The sequence below is a fragment of the Paralichthys olivaceus genome, chromosome 14 (assembly GCF_024713975.1).
Source record: "Paralichthys olivaceus isolate ysfri-2021 chromosome 14, ASM2471397v2, whole genome shotgun sequence".
NCBI lineage: Eukaryota > Metazoa > Chordata > Actinopteri > Pleuronectiformes > Paralichthyidae > Paralichthys > Paralichthys olivaceus.
In genome coordinates, this window is record NC_091106.1 from 6,704,427 (window position 1) to 6,713,020 (window position 8,594).

The following is an 8,594-nucleotide window of genomic DNA, read 5'->3' on the forward strand; positions in this document are numbered from 1 at the left end:
GGCCATATGACCTGCCAGCTGCGCAGCCTCACATACCTCTGCATCAAATCTATGTGTTAACATTTATTCGCTATTTGCTACAATAATGGGGAGAGCAAAGATCTAATGATCCTCCCCTGGTATCTATTTCGGACGCTACACGCCAATGATTCACCTCAGAGGGGTATTCATGACCAAAAATGTTTCCTCTGAGCTGCTTTATTTTGTCAACTAACAAATACTAATTCATCACTCACCAAATAAAAATGTTTTGTCCATATTCAGGGGCGGCTCTTGTCCCTGGAACATTACTCTGCCCAAATGGGTTCCGGTGGCAAATAATAATGAGAGGGCTCGGCCTCGCCTCAGGGCTCAGTGACCCTCCTGAGAGCTACATTACTCCTTGTGATGGGTTAGGATGTGTTTATTTTCTTATTAAAAAAGAAAAGAAAAACTTTATTCCTCAGTGAAGGAGATTGCAACTGTTTGCTTACCCTGCAGCTGGCCACTAGATGGAGGGATAGAGCCTGAATTGTCAGACGGTACCACTGGAATGAGGCCTGTGCATGCTCTGTAACTGACAGTTTAATATCACTGCAGAAATGTACAAATCCCAGTTGTAATATTATGATGATGCATCACAGGCTTGAAATACCCTTATTGTACATCAAGGTGACCATAAAGCCACTGCTGAATACCTCAGACACACTTCAAGCCCCTGAAGAAATATTACTTTTTTTTTTACTTCGTGCATGAACGATAAACTAGATTTTTTTACAATCAGAACTGTATGCTGTGTTTTGAGGGTTGACAATAAACTAAATGGGAAAAAACACAAGAAGAGTAATTACAGAGGGTGTAATGTGGTGCATGCTATGATTTGATTGGAAAGAGCTGTCCTATAGTCACAACAGCAAAAAAAACAATACTATCAAAACTGTGTGCCTCAGTGCCTATTATTAATTAGCTTGCTGAAATGTAATGTCAAATGTAAATAGGTTACATAAATACACAAGTATGCACACCTCTGCTACTATATATATATATATGCATGCTTTATGTAAATAGGGGAATAGCCAAGGCAGCCTGAGTAAGTGGCATTTTTCTTGGGAGAGAATTCGTCTTAATTTGTTTGCGACGATGATGGTGATGCTAGCTGATAGATGATTTTTACTCAGGCTGTCATTAGCAAATGTAAACACCCGAGAGCTGTTGAAAAGGATGTGTTAAAAATAGCCTAATTAGAGTTATTCTGATAGCTGAGTGGTGAATATGCCCGACTCTCACACAATGTTCTTCTGCAAAAGGAAAGCACGAATGACACTTGTGAGATCTCCTTTTGAAAATCATTCTCCACACATATAAAAAAATAAAAGTCATACCATTTGTTGCATCAATCTTGGGTCTCATGAGAGCTGTGCTGATTGTAGCGTCATACCGTTGTAATAAACGAGGTGATATAGGTCCAGAGGTCCACAAGATTTATTGCATTTGAAATCCATTAATTATTCCCACAACACAAACTCCTCTGTGCACCAAAATAAAACCTCCTCTCTGCTTTGTATCCTAATTATTTCAGGCGGATTCTTTTTGCGAGTTGTAGCAGGAATTTAAATACCAACCTCAGCCATGAGATATCTGTCTTTTTGCGGGGAATCGGATATTTCTGGTGTGGGGAGTCATTACCATCAGAACAGCCCTTGTTACTGAATCCTGTGTTATTAGTCAGCTTGTCTACCATTCTCCAGACTCCTCCACGGTCTCAGAAATTATTTAAATCTCACTTCTTGCCCATGGTGCCAGGCCCAATTCCACAGTGCAGTATCCATTAATTTACACCGCTTATATTCATCTGAGAGGAACTGTTGCTCTGGATTAAAAGGCATTGCTGCTGCTGCTGCAGACTGAGGGTCATCAAAGCAAAGTCACCACTGTAATGTTGTGGCTGCAGACAATAAGCTGCTCTGGGCAGGGCATTTTTTTTGTTAATCAGACTAACAGTGCAGAGGGTGACCCAGGATGACACCCCAGGATCAGACAGGCAGGGCCGGGAGGAGATATGGCTTCAAAGTCCAGGGAATGGATCATCCAAGAGCGGAGAGGACGCTCCACAATGTAGACAGACAGCATCATTCAACATGAACTGTGCTGGGGAGCCATTGCTTCAAGAATTGAAATGGGAACACTGACACTGATATGGTTGCATTTGTTCATCTTACTTCTATACAAAGCAAATCTAGGCACCTGCAGATACGTATATAGGGCTGTATATCTGGTCACAGTTATAAAAAGCTTCCTGCAATGCAGCTCCCACCAAGATCCCGTGTCTGTTGCTTAATGCATCCACTTCTGGGATTATGTGTGTTGTAAACTGATGGAAATGCATGGTTGTATTTATAGCACAAGGGCCCCAAGTCATCACTCACGGGTCATATTCATCACACTGTAAAGGCAGAGAATTGATTACTGCCCGATGACTATGGAAGCATTAGATTAGAGGGCAAATTGGCTGAAGTGAACTCTGTCTCATGCCATATGTGGCACTCTCACCCATTTGGAAGAATCTAAACAGAGTGCAGAGATGAAGCTGCCATGAGTGGCGGGGGTAGCCATGTCCTCAGAGAGTGGCCAAAAGCTTTATTGTAGTACTGCTTTCCTGCCCTCCGTCACTGCAGCTCTCCGCTTGTCGCACTCAGTTAGCTCAATGAAGTAATGAATATGCCGCTGTACATTTTTCATGAGGGAGGTGGGAGTGGAAAAATCTGCTCTTGATAATGCTTTTAATATGAAAGTTTTCACACACGCTCTTCCCCCGCAAAGCAAAGCCCCCCTGGGGGTTATCATGATGCTGCATGAGCACGATGTGCCCCTAGGGGAGAGTCAGCATAATGCAATGTCACTTGCAACGATAAATACGTTGACTACAGCAGTCATACAAACAGCTGCACATCATGAGTAAGTTGGGATATCAATGCCAGTCCTCTTTTTGGAAAGAAGGTTGCATGACAAAAAAAAAAAAAACTCACTGTACCGTGAGTCACCTATTCAGGTTTCACATCATTACAGTAATTAGTTTACAAGAAAGCAGACCCATGAGCTTCCAGAGATGGAGGACTATTAGGTATGACAGGGAAGCATAATGATTCAAAGATTAATGTAAATGAAGTGCTCTTCAGAAATAATCAACAAGCGAGTAATTACCTAAATGACTAAGGTTTGTAATAATTTCAAATAAACTACTTAAAGCATTTATCTTGCATAGAAACACATAGACACACGGCTGTAAACAGAAAAAGGTGGCATTGAGCTGTTGTAGATCAGAGATTTCCAAACAGCTGAGAGAGTGAACGGAGGGCATATAAAATATTAAATGATCATATCTTTACAAATAACTTCATTCATTTGTTTTGGGAGATAATAAGCATTGAGCCTGGATTACAAAGAGATGTGCTGCTGCTCTTTTGTAATTGTATGGCCAGCTACATTGCACAGCTCACACAAGTCTGAGTCAACACCCGCAGGCCGTGGTTTTCCCAGCAGACTGCAGGAAGCCTGGTTAGCAGGCAAACCAACTACACAGCTAAAATATTAGCTAATAAATAATTGATAAGCAATAAATAATTACCTTAAAATCCTGGCAGTGGTCACAATGTTACTTCCTGCAATATTGTCCAAGACTCGTTTTAATTGTGTAACACAGTCAGTTCTAACACACAGGATTTGTAAGTGCAAAGCAAAAGTTAGGACACACAGGACTTCATCAACATTCAAGACTTCATTTTATTGATGCAGAGAAGGTTAAAGTCAATATGTTTCATGATCCCTGTAAAAGTCTGAATGCTAAAATCTTTGCAGCTATACGTGATCTAAGCTAGTTTATTTTTTTATTTATTTGTTTATTTACTTACTTACATAGACTAATTGACAGTTTTCCATTTAGTACATTTGAATTAAGATCAACTTTAAGTAAAATCAGATACAACTAATAAACTAAAGAAAGGTAGCTAGAAAGGAATCTAGCCCTAAAAGCCTAATTGATGAAAAGAATATAGGCTAAAAGTAATAGGGCTTAGATAAAAAGGTGAAATTAATAACTAAAATAAATGGCCAAACAGCATGTGTCTTAATGGTTAGTTCAAAGAAAGGATAAACAGCTAAATTCAGTAACAGATAAAAGGTTAAACTTTTAGCAAAAAGTTGTGAATAAAAAGTTAAGTTGGCAAATAGTAATGGATATACAGTGGAAACACTTTGCTGAAATTAATGTATAAATATTAGAAAAGAAAGTTCACAGAAATGGACAGACACTTAAAAATACTGGGCTAAAATGGTGCATAAATAATGTAAAGGTGCAGCTTGACTCCCAGTAAGTTAAGAAAAGCAAACTTCCCCCAACTAACTTCAAAATTCAACCGTATAAAAATATTCTTGTTGTGTCCTCTTATGTAGCGTCACTTAACATCTACTTTAAAATCATGAGGGATGGTGCCAATGAAGGAATACTTCACTTTATGTCAGATCTACAAGGGTGGAAGAACCATTTTAGATCATTTTTAGTCTTAAGGATATTTCTGGATCTGTCACAAGTTGTCTAAGGGTGGCGTACAGGGCACCACTCCACATTTTCATCAGTTTGCAATAACACACCTCTGATTTTCAATTACGAATAAGACGTTGCATTAGCCACAAGAAACACTGAGGGTAATGGACTTTCTCTGTTGCTCACAAAGATGGACTTGTCCCTCGAGACCATGGTTTCCATTATTAAACCTCCAGCGTGTTGCCCACCTAGGTTGTTTCCATTACCTCTGCCCAAAGTGAAATTACCTGCATTTGAAACTCAAACATAGGAAAGAAGCAAGAGAGTGGTCAACCACAGCCTGAGCCTCCATTTCCTTTCTGTCAGCTCTGGCTTTTCATGTTCTTTGAGAATGCAAAACAGCATTGCATCGCGGTCTGTCATCCCTCCTGTTTTCATATACAAAATATCCCAAGGTAATGTGGAGCAGCATGTGAGCTGGTAGCTAATACATTCACTGGGCACTCTCACAGTATGTATCAGGAGCTGGATGATGAATTACCATACAAGGGCCATAGGAAATACACAACAACAAAAAAGGAGAACACTCCAGGATGAATGTTTGCCCTGCAAATATAAAACTTAGTATTCCGCAGGGCTGAGACAAAAGCGGCTTCTCTTATGATAACCTAACAATTCACAATACTATCTTCAGTCTGACAGCAACTTATGCAGATGTGCGAGGCTCAGCAGTGCTTCACTGAATTGGACGCCCCTTAAAATGTGTTCAGCAAGCAGGTCACATTGTCGCGGATGAAACGCTGAAACATTGTCCTTCCAAGATGCTCGGAGTCTTATCACTCACTTACCTGCCCTATAACAGTCTGTGATGGATAGGGCCAGATTGAACCTGCAGTCGCCTAAACCCAACCGACGTTATTTAGAGAGAAAATAGGGGATGTGCTTTCTCTCGGGCCTAGATCACTTTTTAAACACAAAAGCAGAACCAAGTTAGTTTGGTTCCTATTTCCCATCCCTCCAAAACCCAGTCAAAGTTAATTGAACAGTATCAGTCCCTGCAGGTGTGATGTGCTCCACAGATGTATGTACGGGAAGACAACGCAGCGGTGCAACAGTGTCACACTCATCTGGAGGCAAGACAAGGCAGAGAGGTGAAATTGAAAATGTGAAAGACTGGGTAACAGCGGAGAAGGAGTGCCACTGCAGATATAATACCAAATCTATAAAGGACAATTTCAGGCCCCAGACTCTGGAGACTCAGGCGCTCAATCATGAAGTGATTCACTCAGATTGATCAAGGAGCGTCGTAATCACATGGGAATGTTACATGTGGATGACTCGCTGAACTGTCAAGAGATTCAAAGCTGGATTTAATGGATTTGAGGTGATGTGCTTAGAAATCATTGAGGAAGGTGCAAATGGAAACCTCAAAGCATGTTACCAGCATTTAGCAGCTGTCCGGTGAAATTAATGTTCAGAAAAGTGGAATTTGGACGAATAAAGACACTGTCAGAGAAACAGAGAGCTGGAATTTCTTCTCTATTCTCACAGCGGAAATTCAAAGGCCCAGTTTTATGAAAAAAGGGTAATCGGAAATCTACTAATGAACCGCGCCGTTGATAACGGTCCCGTATTAAGCAGAAAGTCTAAATGCACTTACAGATAACTAGGCTTTTATTTCAAGTGATTCTCTTTAAAAGCTGAGTGCTCCCTCAGAAATTGAAATAAATGCTGCAAATGTGACATTAAATATTCATAACCTTCAGTTGTCATACAGTTCCTTCCTGTAGAGATACATACAAGCAGCATTTGAAGATGAATGCACAACAAAAAACTATAATCCCAAATAATTATTAATAAATATATCACTTTAGTATCATGGGGGAGTGAAATCTATGTGCAGTTCAATATCACTGTCTGGTATAGATGCAGGCAGGTAAACTGCACTGTGAACCTGCTTATTTTCCTGTAATATGGGCTCAGAGAACATCTTCACCTCTGTCACACCATTGTCTCTCAGAGCTCTTAATGCGTTCCATTAGACTGCAGACAGCACGACCACTGACATACACACCTTTGTGTGGGAAATCTTATACCAGCACTTTTAAAACTTTAGATTGAAGTTGGCCTTGAAGTGGTTTGATCTAAAGCTGCGATCAAATGACATTTTTCTTATTCTGAACTTTAAAGATGCACCAACTGCAAAAACTTTCATATTAACTCTGTATTCAAATGCTCCACAAAAAGTGAGGTGTTGAACCTGTGAGAGAAAAATACACATTTGAGAAATTCACAAAGACTATTGAGATCAGATCTGACTGAAAAATTATGTCATTGGGTTCATAAGTACTGACATCAGCAAATTCCTGTAAGTATTTTTCGTTAACTTTTCAAGTTGTTGCTCTTCGCGTTCAGGGAAACTTTGCCAGTTGGGAATAAATCTTTACAATCACCACATGAACGTCTGGACGTGTTTGTAAAACTGCTTGTGTTTAGCGTCTTATATCATGATGCAATATGACACAATAATCTAATGAAACAATAAGGATTTATCATTTCAAAAAACTCAATAAGGCTTTAAAGCACTTAATCCACCAGCATCTGGAGGATTTGCTCATCATTTTCAGATCAGCTTCTTCTTCAATCATGTGTATTACATTAATTAGTTTTTCAAAGGAACAATTTTTCTGAGAAACATATCACAGATGCCAAAAATGAAAAAAAAAAGTAAGAATGCAGCAGCCATAAGATAAAATGTAGTTGATATATTATCAAGCCCTTTTACAGAGCATACAGTGATTCTCAGAATACGTATAAAAGTTAGTGTTTCTCTTTAGTTTAACCATTAAGTACATGGGTGTACATGGAGTGAGGTACAAGTTCAGATAACGTTGCTTGTGAACCTTGGAGAACTTGGTTTTAACTGTAGACTATTTGAGCACAGGAATCCTTAGAGGTTCATGTCCCTGAAACTAAAATTGTTTTGTTTTGAGAGTTATGAGATTGTTCACTGAGCACAAAGTAAAAGATCATCTTTCATCACTCTACAACCTTTGCTACAGAGTCTCTCAGTCATATCATATTACCATGCTGGCAAATAATAGCATGCTAAAGTTTAAGAAAAATTTAACTGATGATGCATTTAGGATGTGTTGAAGAGTTTATGGATTTGATTAACTTTGTAGAGTAAGATTAGGTTTCCTCTTTCATTTAGGTTACAGCATATTTTACTATCTTTCAGCAAAAGCCAATATGGAAAACTCTTTTATTCCTTAATGTTCATGAGTTAATAAAAGTCCCAAAGTGAAACTGCACACTCTCAAAGCTTCGACTTTCTTTTCTTGACCAGAAGGTTTATGATGCTTTCTTTGGAAATGACAGAGCTGGCCGATTGCTATAAAAGAATAATACATTTCATTACGTGTTGTAATATGAAAACATCTCATCTCAATGTGCAGCAGTGCACATTGGCCAGAACAGGCAGAGGCCTAATTACAGAGTTGCAGCATTTCGGAAGAGCAAGTTATAGTCTCATGGGTTTCTCCAACAGATGGGTCCTGTTAATGGCAGGTCTTTGAAGGGGTTCAGATGCTTATTACTGCTGGGAGTTTCATGTCAGAGTACAAGACCCAGTGGTGCCTCTGATGAGAAGACTTTATAGGAAGTCTTAATCACAGCTTTCCTCTTTCCAATCAAAGACAGAACTGAATTTAAATAACCGCTGGAATATGAATTGATCTAAAGCCGTTTGTTAATGTTAATGGCCCGGACAGAACGGACGGAGTTGATGGATAACATCTGGGGTCAGAGTCATTACTTCCCAGGCTGAGACTGCACCAGGTAGCTGCCAGAGGAATCAGAAGTAACTGAGTATCGATGACACAGTAGTAATATCTTAAAATAGAAGAAAACTGAAGGGGCGAAAGAGAGAAAAATCCCACGATCATTTGCCACTTGTATGCGTGAGCACAGGCCTGTTTTCCTCGAATGAATGATTCCGGTCTGAGAGCACCCACAGAGTCATTGAAACAGGGGAGTTAAGGATGACCACAAAACCTTAATAGATGTGTGCCAC